The sequence below is a fragment of the Callospermophilus lateralis genome, chromosome 10 (genome assembly GCF_048772815.1).
Source record: "Callospermophilus lateralis isolate mCalLat2 chromosome 10, mCalLat2.hap1, whole genome shotgun sequence".
Taxonomy (NCBI): Eukaryota; Metazoa; Chordata; class Mammalia; order Rodentia; family Sciuridae; genus Callospermophilus; species Callospermophilus lateralis.
Genome location: NC_135314.1, coordinates 12,938,018 through 12,946,653, shown reverse-complemented (window position 1 = coordinate 12,946,653; position 8,636 = coordinate 12,938,018).

Here is an 8,636-nt window from a genome sequence, read left to right as displayed (position 1 = left end):
TGCATATGAGGCAAGCACTCTACCAACTGAGCTATAGCAGTTGATATAGCTAGTATTTAGAATTTTTGTCAAGAGGCCCAGAGAGATTACATTCTAAAGGGTGAAACAGATTCTCATATATCACTGACAGAACATATTCTATTTCTTTTCTTTCCTTTCATTTATTCAGATATAAACATCCCTTAAAATAAATGACTTTTCAAATTTTTCTGTGTACTTGTACTGATATATTCACTTAATAAAATTGTAAAGTTTACTTAAATGCTGCTATCATTTAGTTTATGATAACACACACATATGTACACACTAAATGAATTAAGTACATATATAAAGATATATGTTTATATATGTGATATATATATATACATATATATAGACATATCTCAATACTTTTCATAACAAATTTTCAAAGGTGACCAGATTCCCCCAAACAATGAACTACAATGTGATTGAGCTCACTAAACATTACTAAACCATTTTATATCATTCAGTGTTTTATAAATAATCAAAAAATATGTCTAGGGATGTCTCTAGCGTATTTTGAAACTCAGTAACCTCATGTAAATTACTATTACCAACTGAAATTACTATTGAAATTACGTAGCTAATTTGAGAACATACCTACGTATTAAACAGAGAGGAAATACTTTTTTGCTGTTGTTGTTGTTTCCAGACAGTCACAGAAATGCTTTGTAAAAGCTAAGTCAGGATTCTTTTCAAGTGTGTATATTGTATGGAGGAGTTCAGTAGAGATAAGTAATAAGTTATTGCAAAGCAGCCCTCCAGAATTATGAGACCATACACTGAAAGTGCTCCAAGAATCACACTGACGGCAAGTGTAGGTTTCCCCTGTTTACTCCCTTTCTGTTTTTAAGATTTTATACTTTAATTCACCATTTAAAATCCTATATATTTATGATGTGCCACATGATATTATGCTCTATGCATACATTGTAGAAACTCTGGATTAATCTAGTGAACACATGCATTATCTCAAATATTTATCCCGTTTTAGTGGTAAGGACACTTACAATCTGCTTTCTTAGCAAACATCCAATATATAATTCAAGTTGTTAGCTCTATTTGTCACAATAATCAATAGATCGGCACAACTTATTCATCTTATGGCTGATGATTTATAATCTTTGATCAAAACCTCCTCTTTCTCCTACCAACAGCGCTAATTACCACCATTCTATTCTCTGTCTCTATGAGTTTGACTTTGTAAGGCTGCACATCTAAGTGAGATCTAGTAATGTCTTTTTTACCTGGTTTATTTCACTGAATATTTTTTCAAGTTCATCCATATTACCATAAACAACAGAATATCTTTATTGTTTACAAAACTTGATAAATATTCCACTCTGCACATTTCATTTAGTCGCTCATCTACTGATGGGCATTGAGTTTTACTCCATAACTTAGCTCTTCTGAACATGCTACAAAGAAGAGGGAAGTGCAGATAAACATGCCCTTAGGATCTGCAGGCCTCCTGGATCATATTTTAATTCTATTTTTATTTTCTCATAGAATACCCGCTCTGTTATCCATCATGGCTCTTCTAATTTACATTACTATGAACTATGTAGAGGAATCCCATCTTAAAATATCTTTAAAATATCTTATTTTTTTTCTTTTTCATAACAGTCATTCTAACAGGTATAAAGTGATATATCAGTGTTGTTTAGATTTGCCTTTCCCTGAAAACAAGTTATATGTCTATTGACCACTTGTAAAAAAAATTTATTATGACCCATTGTCCATTTTTAATTAGCTTATATTTTTAATATTTACTGATTAAACTTCATGTGTATCTTGGATACCAACCCCAAATCAGATGTATAGTTTGCAAATAACCCTCCCTGTCATTTGTTATTATCTTCATTTTTTATTTTTTCCTTTGCGATGCAGGAGTATTTTGGTTTGTTTAGATTAGAAAGTATAATCCATTTACATTTAAGGCTTAGGTATGGACTTCCTGATGGCATTTCTTACATTGTTTTCTGCATCATTTCTGTTCCTTTTCTGTCTTTCTTTGTGATGAGATAATTCTCTATGATGGTATGAGAATCCCAGGGTACTTCCTTATATTTCTTTAAGAACTGAAATAGACCCTATTTATTATTGCATTATCCTCGACCACACCCATGAATTCTTCTACCAAGAATTTACTAATCTGGCCTCTCTCTTTCTCTTGCTCAGGTATTCATTTTTCTACATGCATTCACGGAAATACTAGCTCTGACAGCAGGTAGATTAGATCAAAGCTCACCATGAATGTGATACTCTTCTGTCTGATGTTACAAAGGATTGGGCATTGTTTTCCTGGATTTTCAGGCCATAGTAGAATTAGGCTCTCTGGACTGTATCTTCATTTATTCTATACTTATAGAATCATTAAATTCCAAAGTAGAGGTGACTGATAAAAATCAGTTAATTCGGCATTTGTTCTGAATGTGTAACTTGGCTCTGTACTCTTCATTAAGTAGAGATCTCAACTTTTGGATGGTTCTTAGACAGTGGAAACAAAGGGAGCCTATTCCATTTTCACGATCCTCTAACCATTCTTTTTAATTCTTGCTTTGAAAAGTCTTTTTTCTCTTTAAACTTTTACCCATTGTTTGTGTGTATTCTCTCTCTCTCTCTCTCTCTCTCTCTCTCTCTCTCTCTCTCTCTATCTGAAAGAGAGCTGAACAAACTTAATTCCCTGTTGTATACAACAAGAACATGTTTATGATACGCAAAGGGGCATTAATACAAAGAGAAGAACTCAGAAGAGAAGATAGAAACAAGCAAAGGTATGTGTGATACTAACATGGAGGCACCACATATAGGCAGCATCACCAAAGAAAGGCAGAGAAGGGGCTGTTGAGTAGGTGGTGCAGGAGAGATTTGCTCAAACAATAAAGCAAGAGAATCACATCAAATAGTAGCTTCTAGATGGATTAACATTCCAAAATGAAATGTAAAATTAAACCTCAATAAGTAAAATGTAGAATGTTGACATAAAGCTAGAGTAAGTCTCCTTTTCTGAAAATTCGTTTAAAAAACACAAATAAAATTATCAATGTTTGTGTTCTTTTATGTACTCCATGGACAAAGGTAAATGACAGCTTGGGAGATAGCATTAACAATGTCTAAATATGACAAAGGAGTTTATCAAGAGTATAATATAAACTCCTACTAATCATCAACACAAACAGAAAAATTTCAAAAGGCGCCAAGGACATCAAAGAGAAAACTCAAATAGAAACATGTATTGGAAGCAATAAAAAAAATGTTTCAACCTATCAAAGCAATATAAATATTAACAAGATCATGCAACTTTTCAATTTTCAAACAAGCCTTATTAGAAGGTTAGATGATGCCATGTGATAACAATATTGATGGGAAAATAACGGCAATTGTATAGTTTGCTCTGGTGGGGACCCTCCAGCAAGATCTGGCTGTACTCACTGAAGTTGAGTGTGCATACACCCTTCATCAGAGCAGTTCAGATCTTGGGTTGATACTCATAGAAGTCTATAGGGAGCATGTGTTTGTTGCATCAATGTTACAGTGAAGAGGAGCTGGAGGAACACACATGCCTCACTGTGATAATTAAAGGGGAAAATCTTGTGTATGTACTTTCAGGAATCCATAAAGCAACTTGAATTAATATAAAGATTAAAAAACTTGATTGTTTTCATCATTTTTTGTTCCTCCTTTTTCATGGCTATAACATAATCCTTAGAAATAATGACATAAATATACATGTAGTAGGACAGAGGGATCCTCCAACACAAATCATTCTGAGAGGAAAAGGTTTTTTTTAAAAAAGACATGTAATAATATTTTTGTTTATTTGAATGTATATTACAAGTAGAGTATCTCTTATCCTAAATGCTTGGGACCCAAGTGTTGTAGACTACTAATTTTGCAACATTTACATATACTTAATGAGATATCTTGGAAGGGTACCCATGTCTGAACATGAAATTCATTTATGTTCCAAACACACCCTTATGGTTTAAATATGAGGTGTGCCCTAAAAGCTCAATGTGAGACAAATCAAAATGATAGAGTTATGAGGACCTTAATCAGTGTGTTAATCTCCTGATAGGGATTAATTTGGTGTTAGATGTAAGCAGGTGTGGTGTGGCTGGAGGAGACAGTTCCATGTGGATGTGTCCTGGGGGTTTGTCATTTGTCCATGAGGGGAGCTCTCTTTCTGTCTGCTTCTCAGTGGCTGTGTTCTGACCTGGTTTCCTCTACCACACTCTTCCACCATGATGATCTGCTTACCCTTGGGTTCCAAGCAGTGCAGTCAGCCATCTATGGTCTAAGACCTCTGAAACCATGAGCCCCTAAATAAACTTTTCCTTCTCTAGTTGGTCCTGTCAGGTCTTGTTTGCAGCAGAAAAGCTACTAAAACACCCACCTAATACACATAAGCCAAAGCACATTTTACACATTATTTCTTAAGCTCTTCTGTGAGAAATACATTTTTATTGTATAGAATTTTCCAATTGACCAAGATCAAAAAGTTTCAAACTTAGAGGGCTTCAAGTATTATATTTTGTAATTGGGAGTACACAACTATGTAATGACCCCTCTTGGAACTTCAGTGGGATGAAATGATTTGCTGACATACAAAATAGTACGAATGACAATACGGCTGTGAGTAATGAAAATGGGAATAAAAAAGAATTGCAAAGAATAAATCAAATGACATGTTAAACAATAAGTAAAAATGGAGTAAATCAATGACATGTTAAACAATAAGTAAAAAATGGTTCCCTGTGTGAACCCATGATAATGTCAGAGAAATAGTGGAATATATTGAAATAAGTACCTACTCTGGAAGAAAAGTATATGTGACGACATAAATTGTGTACCATCCAACCTAGAATTACAGAAACACATACACCCATGCACTCAAGCTTTTTTTCCTCAGGCTTTTATCCTTTCCCTTGGGAGCCAAGACGTATGAGACTTTGGCACAGACTGGGGCTGGCAGACACACTGTCCAGAGGGTCTTCCTCTCCTACTCTTCGATTTATGCAGACATGAATTTTTGAGTGTGATATTTATTTCCATGTAAATTATAGCAGCAATGTAACACTATTCAATTAGAAAACACAAAAAAGGCATACTATTTAGATCTAACCATGTATAGGAATATATACATAGATTTGTCTTTATGCATATCTGTAGTCAAAAAAGTTGAAAACAAATATGCAAAAATAATTGGTGACACTGATACAAAGGAGGCCAGACATCTTAGTAAATAAATTAGTTTATTAGGAAACTGCTATTTTTGTTCCATTTTTGTATATGCCAATTATACAATCCTTCTGTGCTTCTGCAGACAGCTATAGTATAATATACAGAGAAGGATATAAGAATTCATGTTTGAACAGTCAACAAAATACCATCTGTCTTCAGTGATGTAAGGAAACTACTCAATCTACTTCAAGTTCAAACAGATATTGCGATGTTCATTCAGGAGTCCAGCAGACAATGATCAATCTTTTCTTCAGTTTGAAGTTAATGGATGGAGAGGATTTCAATGGAACTTGCTTGTGGAGTGGTCATTTCAAGGGCAGAGGATGACTTGTTGCAATGATTAGCAGCAAGAGGAATAGCATCTTCTGTAGCTGCAGCAGCCAGATCCATATCCACAGCCAGAGCCGTAGCCACAGCCACATCCATATCTAGAGCCACAGCCAGAGCCACAGCCACAGCCAGATCTGTATCCGTAACCAGAACCACAGCCACAGCCATATCCACAGCCATAGCGAGAGCCACATCCCCATCCAGAGCCATATCCACAACCAGATCCATATCTACAGCCAAAGCCACAGCCATAGCCAGCATTGTATCCATAGCCAGAGCGACAGCCACAGCCATATCTAGAGCCACAGCCAGAGCCGTAGCCACAGCCAGAGCCACAGCCGCAGCCTCCACAGGAGTTCCCGTAGTAGTTGCTGCACATGGTGTCAGGAGGTGAGGTTTCAGTGGAGGGGTTGAAGGATGTTTCTAAAGTGTGAATGTCACCCAGTCCTCCAGGACCTTTATATACTTACAGGATTGTATGTGTCACAGCTCACATGGGCTCTATTGTCTCATTTTCCAACCATGTGCCTAAACTGAGTTTATATGTGCACATTAATTTTGATAGGAATCATAATCTAGTTCCTGCTGGTCTAGGTATTTTCACAACCTATAAGGAAATAAAGGTATATTTTCTGTACAACCTTATGTAAATATAATTGTGTCTTCCATGATTTCATTCATGACCATGGCATAATGGAGCACATCACCAAAATATGTGACCTATAGGTATGTGTTTGATTGTTCTTCACTCATTAAATGACTTAGAAATTATATATTTTAAAATTCTGGAGAAAGATTTTCTAAAAATATATAGTAATATTTTTGTTAGTTTAAATATGTAATGCAGGTCAAGTACCAATCTTAAATGCTTGGAAACTAAAGATTGACTGCTGATTTTGCAACATTGGTGTATGCCTAATGAAATATTTTGGAGATGTTACCCATGCCTGAGTACAAAATTCATGTATGTTCCAAACATACCTAATGCACATAACTGGAAGCTAATTTTTGTCACTATGTTTTATGCATTTCTGCCTGATTTTCCAATTGACAAAAATAAATAAGTTTTGAATTTGAAGAAGTTCAAATGGCAGATCTTTCTTTTTTATTTTTCTCCTTTTTATTGTTCCATATTAACATTACAGAATCCTGGATTTCAGTGCTGTATTTCCACATATAGATGAATACATAATTTATAAATTTCACTCCTGAATACCTCCCCCGTGTTTTCCTACTCACTCTCCTTATCCCCTTTCTATACTCTAATAGTCTCACTTTCATTTTCCTGGTGTTCCTGTTGTATTTTTCCTGTTTCTCAAGTTTTTACATGTGAGAGAAAATATATACCTTTCTTTCTTACTTTATTTAACTTTTTGGTCTCTGGATCCATCTATTTTCCTGCAAAGACATAATTCCATCCTTCTTTGTAATTGAGTTAAACATCATTGTTTTATAAACACATTTTCTGCATCCATTCAGATGTTGGCAGACACCTAGACTGACTCCATAATTTGACTAATGTAAACTGTGCTGTTATAAATATGAGCATGTGTGTAACTCCAATATATGCTGCCTTTAACTCTTTCGGATAAACACTGAAGAGTGGTATGGTTGAATCATATGGTAGTTCTATTTCTAACTCCTAATGGTACCTCACACTGATTTCCACAGTGGCTGTACTAATTTACATTCCCACCAACAGTGTATAAAGTTCCTCCCCACCATCCTCATAAATATCCTTTGTTAATTCATTTTTTTTAGTTGTAGATGGACACAATACCCTTATTTTGTTCTTTTTTTTTTAATGTGGTGCTGAGGATCCAATCCAGTGTCTCACACATGCCAGGTAAGTGCTCTGCCACTGAGCCATAACCCCTGCCCTGTTAATTGAATTGTTGATAATTGCCATTCTAACTGGATTGAGATGGAATCTCATTGTAGTTTTGGTTTGTATTTCCCTGATGGCTAACAATGATGAACATTTTTTGTTCTATTTGTTGACCATTTGTACTTCCTCTTTAGAGAACTATCTGTTCAGCTTATTCTCCAATTCATTGACTTTGTCTTTTGTTTTTTCAATGTTGAGTATTTGGGTTCCTTTCATATTCTGGATATTAATCTTCTGACAGAAGAATAACTAGCAAAGATTTTCCTCCATTCTATCAATTGTCTCTTCACTCTTACCATTAAAGCCAATCACTTTTGTACTAATGCATTAGCTTCATAACTAGATTTCATTTCACACTGATCTTCCTATTCTGACCCTTTTCACATAAGTTCAACATTGTCTGTTACCAGTTTCTTGTGCTGTGCAGAAGCTTCTTAGTCAATTCATTAAGTCTTGTTCTTATTTCCTTGGTTAGAGGTATCCTATTCAGGAAGTCTTTGCCTTGCCTGAAGATTTTGTGATTGGTAGTACTCAACCTATATAATGACCACTCCTCTTAGGATTCTAGTGGAATAAAATGGTTTGCCTGCATATAAAATAGCAAAACTAATAATATGGCTGTGAGTGACAGATGATAATGACAATGTGAGCAAAAGAGAATTACAAGAGAATAAAACAAATACCATGTTAAATATAAAATAAAAATGGAAAAGATCCCTGTGTGAACCTATAATAATATAATAAAAATAATGGAATATATTGAGGTGACTCTGCCACCCTTGAGGAAATTTTTTTATGTAGGAAGGCATCAATTTTGCACCAGCTCAAACTTTAATTACTGATAGACAAACACTGTGTACTTAAGTGTTTTCTTCCTTGGACTTTTATCCTTTCCTGTGGGATCCATGACCTATGGAACTTTGGCAAATCCCACAGCAAGACTGGGGAACATGGAGATCCTTGTTCTTCAAGATTTTCTCATGCAATGGAAGTAGACTTATGGATTCACCTTATGATTTCTTGTCTCATAATTTTTTAAAGTTTCATCCTTAAATAAATATCATTAGCTTTACATTAATATCATTATTATGACTCTAAAACAGTATAAAGCCAATCACTTTTGTACTAATGCATTAGCTTTATAACTAGA